The sequence below is a fragment of the Perissodus microlepis genome, chromosome 2, assembly GCF_051167445.1.
Source record: "Perissodus microlepis isolate ML-2025 ecotype Zambia chromosome 2, ASM5116744v1, whole genome shotgun sequence".
NCBI classification, from domain to species: Eukaryota; Metazoa; Chordata; class Actinopteri; order Cichliformes; family Cichlidae; genus Perissodus; species Perissodus microlepis.
In genome coordinates, this window is record NC_140462.1 from 21,555,378 (window position 1) to 21,563,029 (window position 7,652).

Here is a 7,652-nt window from a genome sequence, read left to right on the forward strand (position 1 = left end):
GAAACAATAACGTGACGCACAGTGTGACGTCAAAAAATGTGCACGCCTTTGACGCTGCGTTTTCTCCGTTTACCTCGTCCACACATAAACGCAAAAACTGAGTTTTTGAAAATATCCACCCTGGCAGGAGTTTTTAAAAATCTCAGTTTTCAGTGACCGAAAACGCAGTTTACGTGTGGACAAAAGGCGCAAACGCATAGAAAAATCTGCGTTTTCAAAAATACCCGGGTACGTGTGGACATAACCTAAGACCCGACCTGACACATAGACATAGACAAACAGGCACACACAGACACAAACGCTTATGCACACACTCCAAACACGAGTGCTGAGTATAGAAATACTCAGCACTCGCCCAACATGGAGACAAACAGAAATGAACACTGTACACACACTTACAGGGCACTGGCCCCAGACTCAGGAGATGGTTCCCTTTACTCTGGGGTGGAGATGAGCAGACTGGCCCCGGGTCTTTAACATTCCTGCAGTTTAAGTAATTGGTGTGTGTCATTTGGCTTTGAATGATATTGCCTACAGGAAACTGAATTTGTCCTAACACAGAATGCTGTGGAACTCCACAATTAACTTTTGTGAACTGAGCAATAAATCAGATAAAAAAATCTGAGACACTAGATAAAAACTCTAAGAAAGGGCCAGATGGATTATAGATGACCACAAATACCAGGGACTTCTGTTTATGGCTACACTTCTCCCTCACCATCACCCAGCCTGCCTGTTTTTTCCAATTGCTTGGGGCAACGTGTTGGGGGAAAGCTCACGGTGGCTATGCTACCTTTGGCCGGACTGACTCCAGGGGCCTGGCTAGCTACAGGATTTTCTAGGGTCTGGAGACAGGTCTCCATTTCACTAATCCTGGCCTCCAGAGCTGTAAACAGGCTACATCTACTACAAGTATCTTTAGTAGTAAAGGAGGCTGAGGCTGAGCTAAACAATTGACGCGGTGAGCAGGAAAATGTGGGACAGACAGGTAAAAAAGCCATGGTGCTAGTGACTTGGCTATGAGCTAAGCTAAGCTAGCAATTCCCAAAAGACAAAAAGAATGAATATCATGAATGTAATTAGCAGGAAAATGTAAGTTCTTATCTAAAGGGTTTTAGTGAACAAAACACCACTGTGCCTCGTTGGAAAAGAGAGTGGAATAGTAGCAAAAAACATACCTTTTCCTTTTAAAAGACATATTTTTCTAACTTTAAGGTGCAGAATTGTTGCCAAAGTTTTAAGATTGGTCTTGAGTTTAAAAACACAAAAACACGAATATTCTTTGTCAAGCTTAGAACAGTGTTCTGACCCAGGAAGCCATTGTTCCTTTAAAGGTACAATAAGGTAACATATTTTCTGAGAGTTCAGTGTGTTTGGGATATAACTGAGGATTTATTATAATTCCCAGTATCTCCAGCACCTTTACCTTACTATTCAGTTTGGGATTCATTGGTATAAAACCTTCCATTCCTCAGATTCCCCAAATCATATTGAAGAGACGGCACACGTCATACCAATATGATATGTGCCCTCAAATGTAATGGAATCTGATTTATTTCCCCCCACACAATAAAAAATGTCACACAGAGAGTTGCTTTTTCTTCCTGCCAAAAATACTCCCTGCCTATATTGGATAATTTCCGCAGGATGTCATGCCACTGAATTCCCAGACCAGCTTGCTATTATCGGGGGTTTGAGTGCTGGACGGATCGGAAGGAAACGCTTCATCAAATGTGACCCACTTAGCTGCTGGAGAGGCACCAAAGGACCACCATGGCAATTATTTAAACCTCTGCGTTATTATTCATAATTAGCAGACACTGTACAAAGTCTGAATGTGTGTGTGTATGTGTGAGAGTCTGTGTCTGATAAAGCCCTCCTGATAACATGCCACCTCTATGCAGGAAAAATAATAGAGCAGAACAATTTGTGTGCATAGCTGAGAGTAAAAAAAAAGAAGTGTGTGCACATTTTTAATGTTGGACACAAATGTGTAGAATATGCTTTATAAATTTCAGTTCATAATTTCTATGTTTCCCTTTTGTAAACATATACACTACCAGTGAAAAGTTTGGACACAACTTCTCATTTAATAGTTTTTCTTTAGTTTTACTACTTTCTACATTGTAGATACATACTGAAGACATCAAATACATGAAGCAAGATATAATGAATTATGTACCAAATTGAAAATTGAACTCTGAATGTGTTTTATATTTTAGATTCCTGAAAGGAGCCACCCTTTGCTTTGTTGACAGTGCTACAAACCCTTGGCCTTCTCTTAATGAGCTTCATGATGTTGTCACCTGAAATGGTTTCACTTCACAGGTAGGCCTCATCAGGGTTCATTTGTGGAATTTCTTGCCTTCTTCATGGGGTTGGGACTATCAGTTGTGTTGTGCAGAAGTCAGGTTGGTACACAGCTGACAGCCGTATTTGACCACTGTTAGAATTCATATTATGGCAAGAACCAATCAGCTAAGTAAAGAGAAACCTCAGTCCATCATTACTTTAAGACAGTGGCGTCGTTAGGCTTATTTTAGGGGTGCTGAAGCCTCCCTAAAATATTCTTAAGCCCTTTCTTTTTTTTAACTTATTCGATTTTTTTTTTTTTTACAGAACTTGCAGACAAATTCAATATAAAGATGCAGGAATATGAGTTTAAAGAAATAATAATATAAACCTGTCGCTATTCACATAAATATGATCATAACTCGGTTGGTCCCTTTCACTTTACACTGTTAAGGTAGCGTCAGTGCTTTGTTATCCAATCCGTTCCAGTTGTTCACAGGGGACATCCACATTACTGAAAATCCAGTCCTCGTTTTCACTGCTACTTTACACTCCGCTTGTATACACCTGCGGACACACTAGCGTACATGCGGCAAACAGCAAGAAATCATGGATATACGCAAGTTTTTCAAGAAAGTAAGTCTTCATCACTGGCTGGTAGTAACAATTAGTTAGCTCCAGCTAACAGCAGAGAGTCCCATGTAATTAATGAACCAGGTGCTCCCCATTTTGATAAATAAAAACCTGGCTAGCGCACTAAGTTAAATTGTTAGCATAATATTAATTTCTGTCACTCGTTTTAGCTCTGAAAAATTGAGCTGAGCTCATTCAGGTATGGTTATCATCAGTGGAAACGTCTTCAAGTAAACTTAAAGAAGTCCAGACGCTTTTCTTTGCAAGCTCCTTTGACTACGATGACCTGGATGACTGAGAACCTTCACAGACACAGTGGAAATAATAATAATCACTCCTCCATCCGCATTAACCTGTAGGAGTCAGGGCAGAGGAGCACAGAGAGTGAGAGGGGAGAGACCTCTACTGGAGAGGTGAGTCAAAGATTTCACTGGCTGGAGTCATTTGTGATGCAGACAGTCTGATTAGAATTTTATGGAACTCAATATGGATATGAAATATGAAACATTTCAGTCACGGTACAACATATAAGACCTGTTTAACTTGAGCTTTTATTTAGGAGAGTCAAGGTTAGAAAGTGGAGAGAGCAAAGATATATATATATATAATATATATATATATATATATATATATATATAAAGTCAAATTAGCCTGACTCACATATTTTTGAGGGTTCTGTTTTAATATTACTTCAATTCAAGTAATTTAGTAATATTTTTCAGGGTTTTAAATTGCAACCATTTTAGTCACATGCGTGCTCAAAATGTAATGTTTGTAACTTCAAAATATTTGGTAGCAACAAATTACTGTGGCGTGTGAGCAGAAGTCATGATATTAGCAATTTACATTACAATTCTGTATGTTTTAATGTATCTTGAAGGGTGAGGCAGAAGGAGAAAAAAAGGTCAACAGGCAAGTTCAAGTCAGAGAGAGCAAGGAGAGACAGAGGAGCTGCAGCAAATGGATTGAGAGGCAGAGGAAGATCAAGTTATTACAGAGAGAGGAGAGCAAACAGGCCAAGAGAGGGAAAATGATGAAGCAGCTGCAGCAACTCATTCTGCTACAGGGTTTGATTTAGGTGACAAAGACACAGGGCCCAGACAGGTAAAGCTGAAGAGCTATCCACATGATACTATTGGTACACAGAAGCGAGCATTTAACCACAGCTGGTTTGAAAAGCACAACTGGTTAGAATATTCAGTCAGCCAGAATGCAGCTTTCTGCTTCCCATGTAGAGTGTTTGGCAAAAACATCAAACATGATAGTTTGGTTAGTAGCGGTTGCAAGAACTGGAAGAAAGCTTTAGTCATCTTTGGCAAGCATGAGATGGCACAAACACATAAGGACAGTGTTGTTACATGGAAAAGCTACCAGGGAACTAGCAAACAGGGAAACATTGCACAGATGATAGCAACTTCAAATGTGAGTGAGATAGTTGAAAGAAGAGAGTATCTCAGACGAATTGTTGCAGTAACCTCTATGTTAGGGAGACAGGGACTCCCTTTTCGTTGCCATGATGAAGGTGAAGAGAGCCCAAACAGAGGGAATTTTTTTGCGTGCATAGAGCTTTTGAAGGAGTTTGATCCTTTTCTTCAAAAACATAATCCCCAAAAATGCACAGAATATCTCGCCAACATCCCAGAATGACATGATTGACTGTTGTGCCCAGGAAGTTACTAGTGTCATTGTATCTGAAATGACAAAGTCTAAAGTCTATTCCATCATGGCAGATGAGGCAGAGCAGTTAGCTGTTTGTGTCAGGTACGTGTCAGAGGGTGCAGTGAAGGAGCGTTTCCTTGCACTTGCAGAGATAAAATCATTTGATGCCCATTCCATTGCAAATGAAATTCAGCAGCAGATCCAAAACAATGGTCTTGCAGAGCTTAAGTGTGTAGCACAAACATATGATGGTGCAGCCGTTATGAGTGGCTCCACTGGAGGTATACAAGCACATTTTAGAAGGCTCCATCCTGAGGCTATCTATGTGCATTGTTATGCTCATCAACTCAACCTGGTTTTGTGCAATACTTACAAGGCTGTCCCAGAGGCTGTGGAGCTTTTCAGCTTGTTAGAGTGTGTGTATTCTTTCTTCAGCACTTCCCTAATCAATCATCATAAGTTCATGGAGACTCATTCAAAGCTTGGATTGACAAAAACTGAGCTTGTGCAACTTTCAAACACTCGCTGGGCATGTCAGTTGCGATCAATCAGTGCAGTTCTTGAGACATTGCCTGCCATTTTGGAGTGCCTATCTGCAATTGGATCCCCCATAGCTGTTGGTCTCACAGCAAAGCTCTACAAGTTCTCAGCAGTTTATGCACTACTGATGTTTCAGTCTATTCTGTCTGTAACCGAAGGACTCCACAAATTCCTGCAGAAAGAGACTTTAGACCTGGCAGAAGCTTTTATCTGCAAACAAGCTGTGTGTGACACACCTAAGAGCAAACACTCAGAGTTGTATGAGAAAACCAAGGCCCTGTGTAACACCCACAGTATCCTTGAACCAGGTGCCAAGACAAGGCACAAACAGATGATGGAGGATTTTGTCCTGGAGGCAACTGTGGGTTCACGCACTGAATTGAACAACTCAGACACATTGAAAAGAGAGTTACTTTTCCCTTGTGTGGATTGGATGGTTGGCGAGCTTGATCAAAGATTTTGCAGTGTAGATGCAGGGCTGCTAAAAGGCATCCAGGCATGCAGTCCTAAATCTGAGAACTTCTTGAGTGAACCACACTTGAATGAACTTGCAAAGCACTACAGACTTGACCTGAAAAAAGAGGAGGTTCTGGTGGCCAGAAACTTTCTTACCCGGAAAACAGAGGCTGGATTTCCACCCAAAAACATGTTGTCGGTGTACAACCTCCTTGATTCAGACATGTTTCCCTCTCTACAACCATCCAAGTTGCCCTAACAGTGCCTGTCAGCAGCTGCTCGTGCGAAAGGTCCTTTAGTGCACTGCGTCGGCTGCACTCCTGGCTGCGTCAAACAATGGGTCAGAAAAGACTTCACAGTCTTGCAGTCATGTCTATTGAAAAAGACACGCTTCAGCATCTGAGTCACAACAGAGTGATTGACCGATTTGCCACTCTTAAAAACAGACGTCATTCTTTGATGCTTCCACCCACCAAGTAACTGGTGATTGCAGCCATAAAAATTATGTACTTTTTTATTTTCAGTTTTTTTCTTGTTATTGATGCAGCAAACACATTTCCTCTGTTTTCTTGTTATACTGTATTATAAAACAGACTGAAATAAAACAATAGATCTATTGGTGGGCTAGGATGTTTAATCTGTCCAAAAAAGTAGGAAAACAATTTCTCAGTCTTTGTTTTCTGTTTGTGAAATTTTGTGCTCATTCACTACGTTCGTTCATATTGTGTGCATCTCTTGGGGCCTAAGCCCCCCCTGTCCTTAAAACCTAGTGACGCCCCTGCTTTAAGAATTGAAGGTCAGTCAGTCAGAAAATTGCCAAAACTTTGAATGTGTCCCCAAGTGCAGTTGCAAAAACCATCAAGAGCTACAATGAAACTGGTTCACATGAGGACCACCCCAGGAAAGGAATACGAAGAGTCAGGATAAATTCATCAGAGTCACCAGCATCAGAAATGGCAAATTAACAGCACCTCAAATTAGAGCCCAAATAACAAAGAGCCTCAACGAGTTCCAGTAGCAGACAAATCTCTACATCGGTGATTCCCAAACTTTTTTTGCTAGGCCCACGGGTATTTTTGAAAACGCAGCTGTTTCGTCCAAACGTAAACGACGTTTCGAATCACCGAAAACTCCTTTTTTTGCGTTTACGTGTGGACGAGGAATACAGAGTTCGTCACGCAACGTCAAAGGTACACTGTTAAAAAAAAACATCCTAAAAAAACAGTAATATTCCGGCAACTGGGGCGCCAAAATAATACCGTAAAATAACAGAAAATAACTTTCTCATAAAAATACAATTATTTTCAGTAATGTTTGTTGCGCTAATTTTACATGGGATTTTGTTTGCCTTTTCCAAGTGCTTTTAAACATTAAATTAGGAACATTTTAATGTGATTAAACAATGAAATTACCTATAAACAAGGTCAATGAATGTGGCAATATGAATAATAATGCTTAAATGTCCAGAAATATAAAGTTAACAGTTGGGTTAAATAACACTATTTGATGTAAAAAAGTTGTATATTATTCAATTATATTTGATATAATACTACATTATACAGCACAAAATAATTTGATTTATCTTTCAAAACATGTAAAAAAAAAACTAGATATTGGCTTTAAAATTACAATTCACTGTTAATTTTACATAATATCACATGTAAATTTAGATTTTAAGTGTAATTTAACATAAATTTCCTGAATATTTACTGGACTTTCAGTTGGAATTAGGTGTGCTCCTTGTAAGATTGTGGGTTTTATCTGTCACAAAACACCCAAAGAACCCTTATTAAACAAAACCCCTGATTATAATTACATCAAGATTATGTTAATTCATGTGTATGAGCAGTTTGTACATGTTTATTTTACTTATAAGACATGAGACATTGTTTCAATCATTAACATGGATTTTATTGACAAAAAGATAACCCTTCCTGGAACAATCCAAGAACAACTAACACTTATGCATAAACAAAGGCACCTAGAAAAAAAGAATCTAATGCAAACGCACATTTGAGCACAAAAGAAGGGGACGATGCCACCTCGAACGTTCATCTGCCTCCCCACATCTG

The 7,652-nt window shown here is 39.6% G+C and overlaps 1 pseudogene; it reads left to right on the forward strand.

The window, feature by feature from the left end:
- Positions 1 to 4,251: 4,251 nt before the first annotated feature.
- On the forward strand, positions 4,252 to 6,060 carry LOC146392731 (zinc finger MYM-type protein 1-like; annotated as a pseudogene).
- Positions 6,061 to 7,652: the final 1,592 nt, after the last annotated feature.